The sequence below is a fragment of the Heterocephalus glaber genome, unplaced genomic scaffold, assembly GCF_053883595.1.
Source record: "Heterocephalus glaber isolate CG9 unplaced genomic scaffold, H.glaber_assembly_v1.0 deba00001687, whole genome shotgun sequence".
NCBI lineage: Eukaryota > Metazoa > Chordata > Mammalia > Rodentia > Bathyergidae > Heterocephalus > Heterocephalus glaber.
In genome coordinates, this window is record NW_028258412.1 from 26,069,098 (window position 1) to 26,075,161 (window position 6,064).

A 6,064-nucleotide genomic window follows, 5' to 3' on the forward strand; every position below is an offset into this window, starting at 1 on the left:
TTCAATTTGCTAATTAAAAGCAAAATTAAGATGACTTACTTTTTAAAAAAAAGATACAAACTAGCACAAAGGTGTGCAAATGGCACTTCCCAGTGTTCCAGTGTTTCAGCTGTTGCACAGCGGAGCAGACTCGGGCCTTAGTCACCCCTGCCCCCTCACCTGCCAAGGAGCCCACGAGCGTCCCCTGCTGACAGCCTCGGGTCACAGGACGATCTGGACAAAGACGGGGTTTCCACCAAAATCAAGGGGATTCTAGGAAAAGGCTGGGTTGAGCTTTGGGACTGAAGAGTGAATCCCACAATTGAGGAAATAGGTTCAGTCTGTTTAGCCACATCGAGTAATGCAGGTATTGTTGGAATGATGAGAGTCAGGTCGAGAAGTAGTTCACGCGCGCGCGCACACACACACACACACACAGGCTGCCAGGACCTGGCCGAGGGCGCCCCCCACCCCGGGACGGGTCCATGTCCCTGCACCGCACCTGTGCTCGCCCAGCTCCTGGCTGCTCCCTTCCCTCCTGCCCCACTTCACGCTGCCCGTGGTCAGGGGTCCTCAGAGCTCACTTGTCAACGTCATCAAATCCTGTCTCTGCCACACTTTCCGTCTTATTTTCCAGTGCACTAGCGCACTGTAAAGGTTTGTCACAGTCATAAGGGGTCAACTTGACACCAATATGGAGAGGGAGGCTCCAGGTTTGCTTTGGTTCAGACAGACACAAAATCTAAAATAAACAGTGCTTTACGCAAGACAGAGGTGAGCTTGGGGCCCTCAAGTAGAGAGACCGACTGTCTCAGTCAGTTCCCCACGGCTGGCTCACAATACCCAACACCCACGACTTAAAGGAGCAGAGGTTTGTGTGGGCTCGTGGGTTTTACAGGATGCAGACCATTGCTGGCTGGCTCTGAGGCAGAAATGGCATGGCAGAGGGGCCCAGTGGAGGAGAGCAGCTTGCCTCGTGCTGACCAGGAAGTAGAGAGAGAAAGGCAGAGCCCTTCCAGGCCACACCCCCAGGGACTGCCTCCTCCGACCAGGCCCCACCTCCCAACAGCACTTTCAGCTATGGGTTCATCAGTGGACGAGCATAGCACCCCCATGGTCCAGTCACCTTCCGAAAGCCCCACCTCGGAACAGATAAGGCCTTGAGGGGACATCTAGATCTAAAGCATAGTCACCTGAGCCAGTGTTGACTTCCACCAGGTCTGAGACCACCCTCCTCCTCCTCCATAGGTGGCCACTCTGATTCATGTGGCTCTAACCCAAGGTCCGCTGTGATGCACCATCCCAGACACAAGTTGTGAGCCCAGAGCAGAGCCCTCTTCCCCCTTGCAGGATAATTCTCACTTGCACTCACTTCCCTTGGCCACACCTAGCTGCAAGGGAAGCTTGAAAATAAAGGTTTCCTACCAAGCAGCCATGGGCCCAATAGAATATCAGGATCTGTAACAGAGAAAGGAGGGAGGATACATGTTTGGGAGTGTCTTCTGATAATAGCAGCCCTTGAGATATCCTAGTTTTAGATTCTGGCTGTGGTTACAGACATCCTGCTTGGTATTCATCACTGAATACCTTTTGATGCCAAGAATGGTGATGAACACAAAGAACGTCTGGGGTGGGGAGTGGGCAGCCATGAAAAGAAAAGACATCGTTAGTAATCTGGGTTGCAGTGATTATTTTACAATCTACCTCTTCTTTAAGACGTGTAAGTAGTCCTTGAAAATCCAGGCAAAAAAAAACCTATCCAACTCTGCTCAATTACAAAAGCTTTGTCCCTGACAAAGAAAAGCCATCAGCACCATCTCAGCCCTGGAAGGAGTGGCTGGGAAGCCCCTGAGCCTACAGGAGCCTCAACCCTCAGATGGACCTCGCTCCATCACCATGGCAAATCTGCCCTACCTCCCATGTTTGCAGAAATCACACAATTTTAGAGTTATCTGGAGAAAGATAGCTTGCAGAGTCTCCAGCACTCCACTTCCTGTGCTGTCTCCCTGTGTCCCTGGGTCCACATGAGGGCCCTATCATGTGGACAGCTGCCATGCACTAGCTGACTTACAAACATCTGTGTCCCACTAACCCACCATCAAATGGGGTCACTGCTTCAGTTTTGTCCCCTACAGCCAAGGTGGGGCAGAAACCCCACTGTATGCCAAGTGTTCCGCTGGGCACTGGCAGGGTGGAATTTCCTCACCTGCACCTGGCACAAGGGAAGCCTCCCAAATGCACCATTCCTCATGTGACACAGCTCAACTGGAAACCCCTCCTGGCTTGACTGAGACGCCCTTTGGCTGTGTTTACCTGGACCAGGCCAGGGGCACCCCCAAATTCCCCTGTCCTCAGGAGGGGTGAGGTGGGCTGCTGTCCTGTTATTTAGGGTCAATCACGTGTCCACCAACTCCACAAACAAACCTCTCCTGCTCTCTGCCGCCTCCCACGACAGAACCTGTGTCGCCCGGCTGGGGGGACCCCTGTGTCCCTGCCCAAGGAGAATCCTGCCCGGCAAAGGTCCGCTTCACTGGTCCAGGGTTGTTTTCCACTCCATGGTGTCACAGTGGCTCAGTGAACCCTCATGCAGCCCCTGGGCCTACAGGTGAGAGTGAGTCTTGAGTCCACCTGAGCCACAGCGCAGGAAAGGGAGCTGCAGAGGGCACTGCCCAGGGCTGCAGCTCAGGCTCAGCTGCTCTGCAGTCTTTGCTCTCTGTCCACGTCTCCTGCTGTCTCTCTCAAGGTGCAGCAATGCCCTTAGAAACCGAGTCACTGCCGCTTCAGACAAAAGCACCCAGGGCAAAGGGACCCTTACTGCTACTCTCTGCACGTTTGTTTGAGCAGACAGAAAGATTATTTTTAAAGGCTGTTTTGAGTGGTCTGGAAATAACTGCTCTGGGGACAAACCTCACAGGCTACCAAACCACCTCTATGGAAATGTCTACTTTGTGATGGCAGAATAGTCAGTGTGTTAACTGGCATGCGTGTGTGTGAACCAACCTACCCACCACACACTGCCCTTCACCCAGGGCCATGTGCAGCGCCAGCCCACGCTGCTCACAGTGACCCCTAAACCTGCACACCCCGCCACAGTGAAGGCTCTCCCCTCCTCTCCCCACCAACTTCCTTGCTCCCGCTGCACATCCCACTGAGGGCAGAGGGGATGCTAGACCAACTCAGCCCTCCCTACAGCCCCTGTCACCCAGCCCCTCCCAAGGGCCACAATGACAGGGGTGCTTGGTCCTCTTTACTGGGTCACAGCCTCTGGTCCTCACCCCACAGGGTGTGGGGACCCCAGGCTCCTGCTTCCCAGCCTCCACAGTATGGATTCCTGCCCCCCCATAATGAAAGTGCAGACAGACGAGAGCCCTTGGGGGTTCTGATGCACACCCACCCTGCACTGCAGGTTGAGGGCTGAAACCTCACTCTCTCAAAAACCACTTTGCAATTCAAAGCCTGTGCCTTTCACAGTGATTACTCCCACTCCTGCCATTCAAAGCCTCCTTGGAAATGCTCAGCCAAGAACTGGACTTCTGCTGTCTGTGGGTTTGGCCATGCCTACCTCCAAGCACCGGAACAGCACAAGCTCAGCGTGGTCCCCGTCAGCCCTGGGGCAGCTGCAGGGCCCTGTGGCAGATCCCAGAGGAGCGGCTGTGGCAGGGACTCTGATCAGCTGGTTTGTGGGGCAGCAGTGCAGGCCCCACAGTGTGCCGAGGAGGAAATAAAGGCACGAGGGCACAGAGGGGAAGAGGGAAGGACACGTTCACCCCCTGAAGCTGACCAGGTTGCTTACTTTTCTCTCCAGCAGATCAGGGCTGGATAGGGTCCAAGGGAGCATTTCGTGGTGGGTGCTGTGAGCCACTGCCCAGCTCGTCCTGCCCCGAGGGCAAGGGGTGACACAGCCCAGGACCCAGGCAATCCCCAGCTCTCCAGCACCCCACAGGGTGGCGAAGCCAGGCTGGGGCGGACTCCACTCTGCCATCCCCGGGGTCTTTGCCTCGCTTCCCCATAGTCTCCACACAAGACCACTTCCGGGGTCCCTGGGCTCACAGGTCGGTGGGCAGCATCTGATCTCTGCAAATCCTCCCCCGTTGAGCACAAACTGTTCCCACTCAGGACAAGTTGAGAATTAGTTTATAACTTCTGTGAATGTCTGCACAGTTAGGAGCAGAGGCCGGTTCTGCCCACCGGTCCCGGGGGAGTGAAAGGCAGCTGTCCCAGGCCTGGGCAGCCTCTCGGTGGCTTCTCCTCTGGGTTCCCTGGCTCCACTTCGATCGCTGCCACCCTGGGTGTGACAACAACAGTCCCACGCACTCTGTCCCCAGGCCACAGCGTTCCCACGAGAGTCAAATCACAAATAGTTTTTCAAAATATTAAAGGTGTAATTCTACAGGCGAAGTTGTGTTGGGTTTCACTTAACACATTAACAAAGGAATCAGTGGAGAAACAAAGCCAGTTCAAATGAAGCTGTGAGATGCAGATGTCTACATTCAGGGAGGTTTCAGGAGGTGATCAAGTAAGATCGGACAGAAATGCTCACTGTGCATGATGGCGAGGAATGGTGACTGGTGAGGACCATGTAATATCCAGTGTGCAGAATTCAAAAAACATAGGAAGCACATCAAAAATAAACATGTAGGGGGCCAGGGATTTAGCTCAGTGACGCCAGGCCTGCCTGGCAAGAGCAAGGTGCTGAGTTCGATTTCCAGTACACATAAATAAATAAATAAACAACCAAACAAACAAACACATGGGTATTCGTAGATCTAGGTGGAGACACTACAGTCTTTCCAGGAACTGTCCTCCAGCCAAGCTGCTTTCCAGGGACAAACACTTGATCCAAGTTGGGGGTTGGAATTTTCCCTCAACAGCTTGGAGCTGGAGAAGAGAGAAAAGTACAGAGGATGTACAGAATGCGAAAGAGAGAGGCACAGACAGAGGCAGAAGGACAAGGAGGAGAGGAGTGGGGCAGGGAAGAGAGAGACAGAGACAGAGACAGAGGGGCGAATGGTGTTCGAGCCCCAGCTCTGGCTGCTCCGCTGTGGTCCCGCCCGTGATGCCTGGCACCCTCATCTCCACATGAAAAGCCCTTATGCTCACGGCAGTGTGGGCTCACAGCAGGGCCGGGTGACCCGGGCCGTCTGGAGGCTCGGGCTCCTTAGTGTGGTCTGGGCAACGCCTGTAACTTAGAGCTATAATTGCTGCATGGAGCAATGGACTCAGTGTCCCTCTGAAAGCACCGGTGTTGACCCCTTCGTGCAACCAGCTGTGCTACATGGATGTAACACGCAGGCCGGAAATAGGTAAACACGTGAACACTGACGTATTTATTCAAATGTATATGTAAACATACACTTAATAGAAGTGTTACAACTTTAATGATTGATAATTATAAATATTAAAGCTATGAAATATGTTGCCAGCCATGGCAGCACATACCTGTAACCCCAGCTACTTGGAAGACTGAAGCAGGAGGATCTCAAGTACAAGGCCAGCCTGGCCACTTAGTGAGAGTCTGTCTAAAAATAAAATTAAAACTAAAATGGCTGGGGGTGCAGCTCAGTGGTAAAACACTTGCCTGGCATGTGCAAGGCCCAGGGTCCATCTCCAGTGCTGGAAAAAAATATATATATAAAATGTGCTTAAATATATAGTAGAAATATAAACGTGTAGCTCAATATATATATTCTCAAAAGCTTTAAAATGTAATTAGCCTTTGATGCAGCAGTTTCACTTGTGAGAATTTACAGTAAGTAAGATGCATTCCACACGTGTAACATTTCCCCACAAGGAACGTAAACACTACGTACTACAAACATGTACTAATAAAAAATAGATCAAAAGAGGGAATTTGTCCTAAGGATGTAAGGAGGGATGATTAAAAAGACTTATGGAGACAACAAAGACATCACATTAGTTACAATGGCCAGAGATTCCAAATATCCAGAAATAACCGAGGCATTCGCAAAGAAACTGCAGTTACACAGCAGCCCATGAAGAGTCATGTAGTGTGGTGTGGAGGGCATCATGCGGTCCCACACACACGCTGGCGCAGGGGACGAGCTCACGAGTGACTTTTTGTTTT